This window comes from Echinops telfairi, unplaced genomic scaffold (genome assembly GCF_000313985.2).
Source record: "Echinops telfairi isolate 266 unplaced genomic scaffold, ASM31398v2 ScPeMD7_7425;HRSCAF=8463, whole genome shotgun sequence".
NCBI lineage: Eukaryota > Metazoa > Chordata > Mammalia > Afrosoricida > Tenrecidae > Echinops > Echinops telfairi.
The window spans coordinates 7642050-7658037 of NW_022111325.1; positions in this window are offsets into that span (position 1 = coordinate 7642050).

Genomic DNA, 15988 nt, shown 5'->3' on the forward strand with positions numbered 1-15988 from the left:
TGAGGGCAACAAATGTATAGATGTGCTTTACACAATTGATCTATGTATTGTGATGAATTGTATGAGCCCCAATAAATTGATTTTAAAAAAATCACTGCCATTGAGTCAATTCTGACATATAGCAAGTATCAAAAGTAAAACAAACTTACAAAACTGAAAAACAGGGAACCAGAAATATCGATTTGTAATGAAAAGAATTACAGAATAAATAGAGGAAATAGTGTAGTGACAGAACTTCTAAATGGTGAGGAAGTCATATAGATATCAAAATTGGACAGGCTGTTTTAAACTTGGAAAGAAATTAATAAATGATAGGAAAACCTCAAGGAAAATTATAAACCTGACCAAAATAAAAAAGAAGAAAATCATAAAAAGTTAGTAAATACTAAAACAACAGCACTGAAAAAAGTCAAGAAAAAGGTTTTATACTAAAAGACTCACTCTTTGATGGTTATCAGGATGGGAAAGGAAGGTCCGTGGCTGGGGGGCTGATGAGTGTTCATTTGGGTGAAGGGGAAGGCAACGTACAGTTAAACAGAGGGTGGCTGGGGGACGGACAGTGCAAGATATGACAAAATAACAATTTATAAATTATCAAGGATTCATTATGGAGCGGGGAGCGAGGGGAAAAATGAGGAACTGATGCCAGGGGCTTAAGTGGAGAGCAATTGGTTTGAGAATGATGAGGGCAATAATGTACAAATGTGCTTTACACAATTGATGTATGTATGGATTGTGATAAGAGTTGTATGAGCCCCCAAAAAAATGATTTTTTAAAAATAAAATAAAAAGAAGGTGGCAAAACATGATGAGGGCAAGAGTTAAAGGCAACAGACACAAATACTGTTCTATACTCAATCCTGCAATATCTGTGATCTATAAGTAGATACATGGATAGACACATAGGCTGAACAAATGTGGGAGAAAAAGTGGGAGTATATATCAAATATATGTATGTATTTGAGAGAGGAAATTTGTATATGTGTACTTACCTTTGCTGCAAATATATCATGAATATAGTGTGGCATTCAGGGGGAAATTATGGAAACTTCGTAGACAGAACCAAATAACTAACTGTGGGGCCTGAGGGTCTCAGGATCATTGTCTTATGGGAGACCAAGGTCCATCGGCATGACATACTTCACAAAGACCATGTTGTACAATCAGGATTGCAAACTTATTTGGACTATAATTCCCTTTTTAGAAAAAAAAAGTCACTCAGTGCCCATACACCAGCAATTAAAAACTTTTATACTATAGCCCATAATCCAGAATAAAATGTAGGTATCTGCTTTTGCAGCCCCCTACCCCCACCCCAACCAAACAATAGCCAGATCTGTCAGGGAAACCGTAACACTAGTGAGGTTGAATAAGTAACCAGTTCAGATCAAAAGAGCAGCACTTGCTCAAGGAAAAAGTCCAGAGGGCTCATAAATTAAAAAGAAGCAGATGCCACGATTGAATTAGATGAGCGAGAGATTTACTGGGGGAGTAGGGTGATGGGGAAAGATAACAGTATGTGTTAGTGCCCCAAACCAAAGACACGTATTCAGCTGGCAGCCGGAGCCTCAGTTCTAGGCTAAACCTTGAAATGGTCCTAAGTCCATCTTGAGACACACACACCCTTCTGACCACTGGGCTACCAAGGAGACAGGGAACGGCAGTAACCCTGAGAAGTGTCCTGAAGATCTGGAAAGGCAGGGAGTAGTTTACCCACGGGAAAGACAGGCTGGTGAAGCAGTCACCCATACAAAGAAGAAGCAAAATTGATTTTTTTTAAGGGCATCCTCCTGAGGAGAGCCAGATTCTTTGTCCTCCCCCATTCTGCCCCGTTGGATCAACCAAAATAAATAAATAAATAAGTCCCTCTTGACTGTGTGCCCTCAAAAGTTTTTAACCAGGACCTTTGGAAAAGTAATTGTTCCTTGAAAGAATCAAGCCACCATCAACTCTGTATGTAAACCATTTTGCATTGTTCTCTGGATTCAGGCAGACTGCTCGCACTGATGCATGGCAGTCTGTTTTTCCATCTTTTTCTTTCTCCCTCGAAAGACGAACGAGATTTTGTTGTCCTCACCATTATAACTTTGTGACCATTTCCTCCTAGAGCAGTGGTTCTTAACTGCCCTAATGGTGTGACTTTTTCATACAGTTCCTCATGTGGTGGTGATCCCCCAACCATAAAATTATTTTTGTTTCTACTGCATCACTGTCATTTTGCTACTGTTATGAATTGGGTGACCCCGTGAAAGGATCGTTTGACCTCCAAAGGGGATCGCTGCCCTAGAACCAGGGGAGAGAACCTTCAGACTGCAGTGTTAGTCTAATAACTGTGAAAGAAAAAGGAGGAGGAGGAGGAGCAGTTGGTAGAGTCATAGCCTACAGCACAGTTTCAAATTTGAGCAAATTGATGGGGTGTCTTCAAATCAAATTGGCCTACTGGTGGGCTCCTTTATCCCCCCGGAAGGGGTTTTCACTCGCATTTCTGCCACCTCCATCATTGGCTAAGAGTACCCTTGAGGAAGATGACGGAGGTGCAAATGCGCTGGCGTATCCAAAGAGCATTTGGTGGTAGCTGGGACTATCAGTCACTATGCTTGCTGCAGCAAATTTCCATTCTGCCACCATATTCAAAAGTAGAATAAAATTTTATATTTAAAAATGAAATGAAAATACATTATTTGGAGAGTCTATAATATAAGAGGAATGTTTTAATGTTTGTTGAAAAGAATTATAAAATGTTCGAGAACAAAATCAAATGATTTTCATTGGGGAAATCTGCGTAAAGGCCATCTTTAAAATGCTCTTAAAAAGCAAAGATTTCACTCTGAAGCACGAAGCCATACTACGTATTTTCAGTCACCTCACCTGCACGTGAAAGCGGGACATTGAATAAGGATGACCACAGAAGACTCGATGCGTGTGGACTCAGGTGCTGGTGAAGAGCACGGGAAGGACCGCGGGCTGCCAGAAACAAACACATCTGTCTTGGAAGAAGTACAGCCAGAATGCTCCTTAGAAGGGAAGATACCAAAACTTTGTTTCACTTTTTGTTTGTTTGTTGTTTTTTAAATCATTTTATTAGGGGATCATACAGCTCTTATCACAATCCATACATACATCCATTGTGTAAAGCGCATTTGTACATTCATTGCCCTCATCATTCTCAAAACATTTCCTCTCCACTTAAGCCCCCGGCATTAGGTCCTCATTTTTCCCCTCCCTCCCTGCTCCCCCCTCCCTCGTGAGCCCTTGATAGTTTATAAATTGTTATTTTGTCATATCTTGCCCTGTCCAACGTCTCCCTTCACCCACTTTTCTGTTGTCTGTCCCCCAAGGAGGAGATCACATATAGTTCCTTGTAATTGGTTCCCTCTTTCCAACCCACTCCCCTCTGCCTTCCCAGTATCGCCACTCATTAGACATGTTATCAGCAGGGACCAGTCCCTGAAGAAAGACATCATTCATGCGTGATAAAGTAGAGGGTTCTCAAGAAAGAGGAAGAACATCAATGAAGTGGATTGACACAGTGACTGCAACACCATTTTTTTTTAAAACCATTCTATTGGGGGCTAGTACAATCTTATCACAATCCATCCATCCATCCATGTGTCAAGCACATTTGTACATTTGTTGCCATCATCATTCTCAAAACATTTGCTTTCTACTTGAGCCCTTAATATCAGTTCTTCATTTTTCGACTGCAACACCATTATTACACAACTACTGCGATGATGGTGACAATGGCACAGGCCAAGGCCTCATTCACTGCTGTTGTGCACAGGGCTGGTATGCTTAGAAACCAGCTCGACTTCTATTCTTCTCCGATTCTGAACCAGCCTTTCAACCAGTTCCTCTGGTTCAATTTGCTGAGAATTTGCATTTCCACATGTTCTAGACTAGAGCTAAAATTCTGAGCACTAGGTTTGCAGAAGGCTACCAGTAACAGTGAAAGCCCACAATCCATTCGCAGAGTCCCCATGTGGATTAAGCCTCCCTTATTGCCCTCAAGCAGACAGAGTGCATTAGAAAGGGTATCACCACCACTCCAAGGGCTTGCTGGGTGTATCCTAGATGGAATTTAGGGTACAGGAGTCACTTAATCATGAGCCATGCCCTGACTGCCTTTGGTCAGAAGGCCCTGGACCAACCCTGCAAACTCTTCTACCTAACACAATGTGCATGTTGTAATCATGGACGGCTTTCGGTGTCTGTCGTCCCAGGTGCTACAGTGGTGTGCTGATCTGCTGCCAATCATCGCTGCTGTGACAGCTTCTTTTGAACTCCAATGTCTTGTTCAAGCTGTCTGTTCTCTGTTACCTTTGGATGCATTATGACCTCCTACTAATGGTCTCCCTCATCCTGATGATCTTTTTAGGACTTAATAAAAGTTCTCCTTAAACTTACACTTGAGATTTGACATCTGTTTTGTAACGTAAAACACACCGAAACAATGTGTATTTCCACTCCAGTGTATCCGGGAGTAAAGGCAAATTCTCAGCAGGGGGTTGAATTAGAATGGACCCCAAACAAAAACTTATTGCCACCCAGTCAGTTCTGACTCGGAGTGACCCAAAGGGCAGAGTGAGACTGCACTTGTGGGTTTCTGAGGTTATACATCTGTAAGCAGGAGAAAGTCTCAGCTAGCTCCCACAGAGGCTAGTGGTTTTGAACTGCTGACCTTATTCTTATCGGCCTAGTTCTTTTTTCTTAATCATTTTATTAGGGGTTCATACAACTCTTATCACAATGCATACATACATCAATTGTGTCAAGCACATTTGTACATTTGTTGCCATCTCATTCTCAAAACATTTGCTTTCTACTTGAGCCCTTGGTATCAGCTCCTCATTTTCCCCTCCCTCCCCGCTCCCCCCTTCCCCATCAGTCCAGTTCCTAACCCATTATGAACACCATGAAAAGTAATTCTCACCAGCTTTCTTCTGAATATCTTGTTTCCTTTTAAGGACCTTGTTGCTTTTCATGATTTCTACCCCACTAAGGCCTGCTTCCCCAGTAGCCTCCATTTACTTATTTTAAACAAAGGTTCATTCTGCAGGTTTGGATGGTGCCCAACAACCATTACTGATTATTTTCACCAAGGATCTAAAAGATGGGTCCTAGTTAGAAGGAGGCAACATGTGCAACAACTTGAAACTCGTGGAAACCAGACCAACTGTATCTCCTGAGACTGGGTGAATCCACGAATCACAGGCCCAGAAATAATCTATAACCTTGAACCGAAACTATCCCAGGGAGCCATCATAATACTGAACAACAATTTGACCTAGTTAAGAAAGAAAGTTTGCATCAAGCATAACACTCTTGATAAAAAATTACCAAGAGTATCAAAAAGATAAACTCACATTCATGTAAAACACAGAACTTTTAAGGGTCAGAAAGCCGAAACTAATGGTGGTGAAACATGAGTAGGATAGAATGATGGTATAACACAAAGTATATAATGAATTACATATTAATGAGCAGCTCATGATGAAACTGCAAGTGGTTATATGTTTGGTTTGTAGATATTGTGAGTGAAAATAAATAAAATCTATTTCTTTAAGCAGAGAGAAGAAAATAAGAAGAGGTTTGTAAACCTGAGATGCAGCTAAACTGAAAATTCAAGAGGGTCCTTCTCCAAATAGGGGTCGTGTAGTGAAGGTTCCCAACAATGGGCCAGGTAGAGATGGGTGGCTCTGCGCACGGCGCTTCATTCTAACATCTGAAGGAAGCCTGAACAGGGTTCCCTAACAGCAAGCTCACGGTCCCCTGTCAGCTGACATTTTCTGACCAGAAGTCTGGATGCAAGACTCTGACCCCTTTTCATCTGCTTGTGCTACCACCTGTTCCAAGCCATTCGATAGTACAGGCGATCCCCGGGTAATGAATAGGATCCATTCCTAAGGGTGTCTTTAAGTCGAATTTGTAGGTAAATCACAACAGATATATCCGATTCTTATTTATCCTTACTTTACAAAGGCTTGAAGTCTTTCCCATGATTTAAAAGTCTTTCCAAAACGGGGAATACCACCCCCCGGGCGATGCAAGAGCAAACAAAGGGGGTTGAAAAAGCATCTACACTTTAACTGGCTGCAGCAATGGGCCCAGGCATAGGAACCTTTATGAAGATGGCGCAGGACCAGGGAGCGTTTGGTTCTGTGGTGTGTAGGATTGCTGTGGGTCAGAGCTGCTGATGGCACCGAGCAACACATAAACTTGGATTATGCGCTATAGCACAGACATTTTTTTTTCTTTTTTCTTAACATTTTATTAGGGGCTCATACAACTGTTATCCCAATCCATACACACATCAATTGTGTAAAGCGCATTTGTACATCGTTTCTCAAAACATTTTCTCTCCACTTAAACCCCCGACATTAGGTCCTCATTTTTCCCCTCCCTCCCCGCCCCCCCCCCCCTCATCAGCCCTCGATAGTTTATAAATGGGTATTTTGTCCTATCTTGCCCTGTCCGACGTCTCCCCTCACCCACCTTTCGGCTGTCTGTCCCCCAGGGAGGAGGTCACACACATTTAGCACAGACATTTTTAAGTGCCAGGGAGGCACTAGTTTTTTTTTTTCCTTCTAAAAAGGGGGTGATAGGCCAAATAAGTTTGAGAACCTAAGAGTTTGAAACTGCATATTGTGGCTACTAACTCCTGGTGGCACCAGGGGTCGTGCATGGGGCTACTAACTGCAAGGTTAGCAGTTTGAAACCACCAGCCACTCCAAGGGGGAAAGTTGAGGCTTTCTACTGTATTAGAGTTTAAATTCTGAGCACTTAGTTTGCAGCCTATGGAATGCAACGAAAACCCAAAACCCGTTCGCAGAGTGCCCACATAAATTAAGCCTCCATTGAATTCCTCCTGATTCTTAAGCAAGGATGTAGATAATCTTGTCCTCAGGCAGAGTGCATTGGCTAGTGGATTACTCTTCAGCCAGCCCAGGGAAGGGCAGTTTCTTTCAGGCTTGTCTAGGTATGTGCTTACTGGACAATCCTGGGGATCTCATAGTCTTAAGCCATGCCTATCAGTCGTGTCCACGGCCTTGCTTGGAAGGCCCTATCTTTTATGCTCTTCTAACGATGTGCACACCCCAATCATGGTTCTGTTTCTGCTTCTGTAACTGTGATGTATTGATCGCCCACTAGTCATAAATCTGTGCAAGTTTCCTTTGTTCCCTGCCTTATTTCACCAGTTTGCTGACTGTGAATTCTCCGACGCCATTGTGACCTTGTGCTAATGGCCTCCTTCATCTGGATGATGTGTTTGTGTCTTTGTCCATTTTAAGACTACATAAATGTTCTCCTTAAATTATATTTGAGATCGGGGTCTCTTTTGTACCCTAAACCACGACTTCCATAAGGATTTAGTCTCAGAGAGCACAAGGGCAATTTTTTGTTCTAAAGGGTGGGGTCACCATCAGCAGGGATGAGTAAGCCAGGAGACATGCAGAAAGTGAAGGGGATTGTGATGAAGAATTTGTAAGTGCGTTGAGGAATTAGGAGGTGGCGACAGAGTAGCACACACGGGAGGGACTCTGCAGAGAACAGTGCAAAGGAGCCACTGAGAGGGATACCCTACACTTCCAGAGTGCAGGATTGTCATCATAAAGGCCTGCCAAAGTAAACCAGAGTCCTAAATAACCCACGGACAAGCAGATGGATTCTGGGCTCCCACTTACCTCTAGCCCCAATCCAAGAACAATTAGCTCTGATAACATAGCCCTGCTAGATACTCACCTACATGAAACAATCACTGAAGATAAGGGTGTGACAGCAAAGTGTGGTGAAGAAAGTAGATGGTGCCCAACTATTAATTGGAATAGTGTCTGGGGTCTTAAAGGCTTATAGTAAAAAAAGTAGCCATCTAAGTAAGGAGTCCACTAAGTCTACATGGAAGCACATCAGCTTGTGTGATCCAAAGATGACAATAACACTACCCCAAAATGATGAAGGGAAAAGTATCAAAGTTTAAATTATTAACACCCTATTTGTAGAAAGCTATGGAGGTCAGTGGGAGCCCAAAACCCATCTGCAAAGTATCTAGTCAGATTAAGCCTTTGGCAGACCCCCTGTAGCCACAGGAAAGGGACTTGAAAAGCTTCACTATCAGACAGAGGTCGTTATAAACTTGATTATACTGGATCAAAGTTGATACTTGGTCAGTTGACCCTCATGACCCAACCCGGATTTGTTCTAGGCTCAAGCATTTCTTGCTTATTCCATGACAAAATTTCTTCCCTGGTTGTTTAAATATTGATGGCAGTCTTTTCTTTCTTACTCATTATTTGTACTTTTATCTTTACAATTATTATTTTATGCTTGTCTTTTGTTTTTTATTGTTTCTGTTGGGTTTCCCAGTTTTTGAAGCACAGAAGGAGTAGATGCACAGAAATAATAACCGATGCAGTGGTTTATCAGGGTTGGGTGGTGGTGTGGGAGATAGGGTGAGGGCATTTGGGGAATAAACAATGAATGCGGGAGGGGGGAGGGAGCACTAGATCTGATTGTGATTCTGTATATACAACTTATTTGAAAAGCGATTTAACCATGGATGTGTATGATATGTTAATACTATATCAAGAAAACCATGAGGGAAAAACAGAAACCAAACTTGACAAATGATTGCCATAGGTGAAGGGGAACGAGTTGTTTTGTAGGGAGCACTGAGTTTATGTCAATGGTGGTAGAATAGGGTAACCTGGAACAGGATGCCAATAATGTTTGTACAACACAAAGAGTATCATCAGTGACACTGAATCATACAAGTAGAAGTTGTGGAATTGGAGAAGGTCCTGGTGTGTATATTTTTGCCACAATTAGAAAACAATACATGAATAGCAGTGACTGTAAGGAAGAGAAAATGTTCTAGAATTGAATATGGTGACAAATACAACTTCTTGATATGACTGAATTATTAAATTGTATGACATGTGGATGAAATACTAGTAAAACTTAAAAAAAAGAATTTTAAAGTAGGTTGAATTGGCTCAAAGTAAGGGTAAATTTACGTAACATTAAAGGGCAAGTGACCCCTAGACACCAGGGACTGCCTCCACTAAAATAGCCACCTAACTGGTTTGCCTACTTCCACTTGAGCCCTATTACAGTTTAACACAGGGCCGTCAGAGTGACGTTTTAAAATGTGATTACATCTCTCTGCTCAAACCTCCACTACCTTCCCATCACATAATAAAAACGGAAATGATCGCAACAGTCTCCAAGGCCCTAAGCGATCTAGAGCTGATCCCAAACTCGCCCCAGCTGCCTAGCTCTGCTCTTTCTGGTTTCTCTGGTCTTAGATGTTACTCCAACAAACGAATGTTCCTGCCCCAATTGTTTTGCCCTTGATTTCTTCGTGGACTGTTCATTTAGCACTTTACTAGACTTACTCTCCACATTTACACTCTCAAATGATTTTTCCTCAGAGAAGTGTCTCTTGACTCTTCCAACTAAAATGACAGCATTTTCTATCTCATTTTTTCATATTTGTATGAGCAATAGGTTTGAAGAAGGCTATGGACGACTTTAGTGGCAAGTGGTTACATGATGGGCTAACTGCAAGGTCAGCAGTTGGAAACCATCAGCCTCTTTGCAAGGGAAAGACAGAGCTTGGAAACTCAAGGGGGAAGTTCTACCCTGTCCTACAGGATCACTAGAAATCAGACAGAATTGGCTCCAGGGCAGTGAGTTTTGAGTTTTGGATGGGTAATTGTGAAAGTCTAAAATCCAATTGCAGAGGCTCCACATGGACTGAAGTACAATGCTGTCTGTGATAGGATAATCTCGCTATACCAACCAAGATATCCAATTAATACAACCTTTATACAAAGGTACACACCAATTACTAAAGGTAGTGATGAAAAATTTGTCTTCATGTCTACCAATGATCTAAACTGACCAAACATGCAATCAAGATGCATTGATATAACACAATGAATTCTATTTTATGTAAAAGACTATTATACTTTTTTAAATAGTGAAGGGTATTACACCTAAAAATATACATTGTTAATTACATGATTGGTACGTTGTGAAAGTTGGAAATCAAAAGGAAGAGTAATTGAAAAATCGATCTTACATGATAGAAAAAAAAGCTGGAGATCACATGAAAAATATTTTTAAATGAATTTTTTATTGTGAATTAGGTGGAGGATTTACATTTACATTTCAGACCATTAACTCTGTACTCTGCATTCAGCAGTTCAAGCCACCATCAGTTTCATTACTTTCCGCATTTTATCCTCAACTCCCAACTTCTCTTCTCCCTCTTATGGATAGATCTCTATCCTCTCATTCTTCCTTTCACCCAAGTCAATACCGGTCAGCCTTCTAGTCTGTTGCTTCATCTTCCCACCTTATCCCCCTCAGGAATCTCCAGTCAGTTCACTTTGGCATGCAAGTCTTTTGTCTTGGTTTTTATCCTTACAGCAATGGTTTCACACGGTATTTGTTCTTTTGTGGTTGATTAACTTCACTCAGCACAATGCTCTCCGGGTCCATCCATGTCATGAGGTACTTGATGGTTTCACCATTGTTTTTAGCAATGCATAATATTCTACTGAGTGCTATACCAAAGTTTCTTTATCCATTGTGTGTTATACCAATGTTTCTTTATCCATTGTACTGATGAGCATTTGGGATGTTTCCAATTTCTTGTTATTGTGAACAGTGCTATGATGAACACAGGGGTGCATTTGTCTATTCATGTTATGGCTCTTATTTCTTAAGGTATATACTCAGCAGAGGTATTGCTAGATCATATAAAATCTATTTTCCCAGTTGTCTGAGGTTGTACCATATTACTTTTCACAATGGTTGTACATTTTTAAAGATCTACCAGCAATGTATGAAAATTCTTAACTCTCTGAGGTAGTTAGTTTATTGTGCCAACCTGGTCGATAAACACATGTGGGATTACTTGAAGGGCGGAGAGATAAATGGCTCTACGAGCCTTGCTTTTCTTGTCTCTCGCTTTTTGATCATCAGACCAGTGTGAGGCTGCCTTGCTTGTTCTGTGCCTCAATTTGCAAGCTACACTACCTGTGGGACACCTAACCTATGGACTGTGTTGCTGTAATTTGAGGTTCCTTCTAGATCTGCTTCGCCACACCATTGGAATTTACAGCTCTTGAGCAGGGGACTGTTGGACCCTGTTGACTGGCTGACTGTTGGTGACCTGCCTTGCTGTTTGCTGTCTGTGCCCGGATAGCCTGAGTTGCTCTACAGAGGACTACCTGGCAGCCCTCAAGACTTGAAGGACTGCCAGGGTCTCACAACTGTCTCACGGGAGTGAGTTGCACTGAGTCATTTGTACTGCTTTATAATTTAATTAACTGTTTATTTCTTATGTTATATATCTATCGATCTGTATAAATATATATAAAATTATTAGCATTCTGGTTTTGTTTCTCTAGAGAACACTGTCTAACACACTCTCTGAACATTCTCCAGTACTTGTTGTTAGTTGGGCAGTCAATGTTGGTATAAGGTGATATCTCATTGTTTTGATTTGCATCTCCTAGATGGCTAATGATTTTAAAATATGTGTATTAGTCATTTGGATGTCATTTTTAATGAACTATCTGTTCATGTGTTTTGCCCACTTTTTAATTGGATTGTTCGTTTTTCTCTGATTGAGGTATTATAATATTCCACATTTTTTGGTCAAGTCTTCTACTTATAAAGTCATATCATCTGCAAATAGTAAGAGTCTCACATGTCTTTGCCCATTCCTCCCCACCACCTTTTTTGTGTGGATAAACTCCTAGTATAATATGGAAAGATAAGGGAATTTCCCCAAGATTATCGTGAAGCTCCCTCAGTATGTCCATAATTATGTTGATTCTTTCCCTGATACACTGGTCCCTAAGGAGACCTGCACATTCTGCCAATATGCAAATTGATTTACTTGACTAAGGAATTTACTTCATTACGGAAGGCTCATGAAGCAATAGGGGTAAGCTGAGAGAGCGCAGCAGTGCAATAGGTAAGTGATATTACACTCGGGGCGTTCTTGTTCAATTTACCTTGTGCCCACTAGGTGTCTTTCTGTTTTAGTTTTTTTTTTCTAGGTGTCTTTTTGAATGTGCAATTTCTACTGTAAGATTCTTGTGGCACCCAAACCTTATGGCTTAGCAGATATACCCAGCTCACAAAGGACCACCGATCACACATCACTCAGTAGTATCTACCTCATGGTCAGAAACGCAAATCCTTATCATGGCCTAATATGTTAAATGCTTTCAAATGGTAGAACTTTCTCTCCAGATCAAATCCATAAATATTAGCCCTTATGTCCATAAATTCTTTAGACTCACACAGCACATGCAATGATGCCGAATGCAGGAAGATCACATGCCAGTGGGTGGAAAGTCTTGTATGTCCAATGGCGGTGGACGCATCTCCAGGGCTCTGGCTGCCATCAGTGTGACTCCATGAGGTTTGTCAACAGGAATGTGAAGTAGAGAGTGCACCCCGTCTCCAGGGAGGAAGTTCCCAGAATTCTCATAAGGCCATGCCCACACGGAGGGATCATGAGATGTGCCGGAATTGACAGACTCCACTCCTCCACTTGTAATATTCTCAAATTGACAGATTATGTAACTACCACACTTGGTAGCTAATAAACGGATCAGGGTAGCACTTTCTAATGCAGAATATACTGCCTGCAAACCTGGAAGAAGCCTACCAAGGGCACTGTTTCTTTAATTGGATAAAAGACAAGAGTCAAGATGCAATACTTGTGCTTTACTTTGGAGGGGATACCCCAGAATACTCCAGACTACTGGACTCCTCTAACAATTTCTTGCACCAGTCTAGTAGACTCCTGAATCTTTTGTTGGATTGATCTTCCACTCTGGAATGTTTCCAGTGTACCTGTCCTTTTGTAATCATCAGGTTCCTTAATAAATAAATGCGCTTTTTGGCAGAATGTGAAGGTCTCTTTGTGGACTAGTGTGCAGAGGGAAAAAAGTAATATAGCTATGGACACATTGAGGGAGCTTTAAGAGTGTCTTGGAAAAGATGCCATCATCTTTTCATTCCATTTTCCATGAACTTTTTGAATGCTCCCTGATAGATTCTTCTTGCCTATCCCTGGTGAAAACACACTGCTTCACATAGAAGGTGCTTCAAAGTTTGTGGGCGGAAAAATGGAATTAAAATGGAAAATTTCCACAAACTTTTTGAAGTATCCATGTCTGCCTATCTGATAAAACTTCTGTAAATGTGAGTGGCGAAACAGGGAGGGTAGATGGAGAGTGGGTTGGAAAGAGGGAACCGATTACAAGGAATTATATGTGACCTCCTCCCTGGGGGACGGACAACAGAAAAGTGGGTGAAGGGAGACGTCGGACAGGGCAAGATATGACAAATTAACTATTTTATTATTTTTAAAATTTTATGCTTCCTACCCGCCCCCCCCCTCCCCATCATGATCCAATTCTACCTTACAAATCCCCAAAATAACAATTTATAAACTATCAAGGGCTCATGAGGGAAGGGGGAGCGGGGAGGGAGGGGAAAAATGAGGACCTAATGTCAGGGGTTTAAGTGGAGAGAAAATGTTTTGAGAATGTACTAATGCGCTTTACACAACTGATGTGTGTATGGATTGTGATAACAGTTGTATGAGCCCCTAATAAAATGTTTTTTAAAAAAAGGAATTAAACCAATGAGTTAAGAGAAGCACACATATGTACTTTTCTATCTGCAATAATAAAATGGCTTGCACTTGGGAAAAAAAAAAAACTTCTGTAAATGGCCAGTGGATAAACATGTCACATGGATGTTATCACAACTAAACTGTCAGTGTGGTACAAAAACATCTATAAACAAAACAGGCGTGAGCCAAATTTGCCTTATGGCTTCTCGGTCTTTGTAACAGATTCATAGCTACAGCTGCTTGGCACAGCACGGCAATAGGGACAATTAGCTTTCTTTGCAGTAGTTCAGTGACCCGTCAGAAACTGTTTTGGCGGGCATCAGCCAGCTCAATGAAATGAGAACATGCTGCGGACCAACACCCTTGCATCCTGTAAGGTTGCTTAGGCTATCGCTAGTCTGCCACAATGTCCAGACGGAAACCTTTTGTGTTTTGTTACCTTGGCAATAGTTGAGGTGTGGTTCTGGGGGCTTCCCCTTAGCCTTTAGGCCAATGGTGAAATCTTTCCATTGTAAATACACATTTGGAAAGCAGGGGCATAATTATCTGTGAAGTTGGTACTTGAATCGGCTGTGAGATGATAGACTGAGTCCACATCTGACCCCTATTCCTCAGTTCTAACAATCACAGGGTGGGAGGTGGGAGTAATCTGATGGTGCTTCCGGTTCCTGAGTAAACGTGCTTAGTCCTCAAGATAAGTATTGGCTCCCCAGTATATAGCTGAATAAGTGGTCCCTTTGGGGAAGAACAGGGAGTAGCTATTTGTGAAGTGCAGAAAGCAGTGTGTTTGTTCTTTCATCAGTTGGACTGCACCTGAAACTAAGGAGGCCGGATCAGCTTGAGGTCACCTGGGGAGGACACACTCGGCTTGCTTCAGGTGGCAGGCTGCAATCTATCCTGCCCTTGAGGAAGGCAATGAACTTCCTAGTTGGTTAAAGACACTCGTACATGAGGCATCAACATGTCCTTCTATGGGACACTGAAGCACCAGGTTGGGACCGCAGAAACTCTATATAAACTCCACCATTTACATCTTTTGTTCTTTATTGTAGTCATAAGTATAGTACACTCTCTGTGAGAGCTTTTGAGTCATTCCAGCGAATGAATGAAGCCATAGAGGCAGTGAGAGGCAGGCAGGAGCTGGTGCTTCAGTCCAGTAGCAATCTTCTAACTTGCGAGCCACTGACAGCTCCAGGTAGCTAGTGTTGGACAGGAGGGCAACTTGGACCGGAGGTGACGAGGATATAAAAATGGGAAGGTGAGGGCTAGTTCCATACACACATTTTGGGAACTGGATTCACGCTGATCCTTACCACACAGCAACCAAAGTGGGTCCCCATCACCTACTGCACAACTACATACACTTGCCATCATGTTGCAGGGTCCTCAAGCCTCGTGGGTGGGGAGCTGAGTCCTTTTAATTGTTACGAAGACCTGTCTATAGTAACTTTCCATTGACCTCAGCCCTCTGTTCAACCATTCTTGATCTTTCTTAGTCCGTTCCTTCATCGGCTGCCCACGTGTCTTGCCCCTAGGACCCTCCGTGTTTTGTTAGCCATTTCCACTTTGACCTTACTTCCCATTATGGAGTCATCCACCTTGCTCCCAGAGTAACTGCTGCCATCTGGTCTCTACTATGCCAGGCTCCCTTCATCTCCAGAGTACTACGGACCTCAGATCTTTACAATCTCAGCTTCAGCCTAGAGGTCAGCCACAGCTAAGCTTCTCAAAGATGCTGGTGAGTCATTCATCAGTGTATGTATTACCTCAATAAAAATAAGTAAAGCAATGGGGCCTAAAGAACATAGTCAGCTGGCTAAGCTTTCAAACACCACCATGTTAAAATACGATGACATTTAGCGGGCTCCCCAATTTTATTCAGGCAAGTCCACTTGCCTTGAGGTCTTTGATGCTTTTACCTATGGTCTACTATCTCTGCTTCATCGAATGTGGGTCATTATTCCCCAAGCTTCCAGAAGCCATCACATAGCCTATCAAAACGGTCTCCTGGAGCCTTTGTGAGACGTTAGATTCCCGGTCATAGAAAAATGTTTCTAAAAGGAGGCCTCAAAACATTGATGAAAAAAATCATTTCCCCACAAAATTTTGGAGCCCACTCATATTACAAATTCTGTATGAATTCTAAACTCATGAAATACCTTCAAACAACCACACATGCATTTTCTAGTGTTCAGAATTAGGAGGCAAAGAAACATTTCTTTTAAAATTTGAGAACATAAATATTTCCCAGAAATTTTAAACTTGAACACTGTAATGGTTATTTTTACACAGCAGGAAAGGCTAGAAAATTGCTAGAGA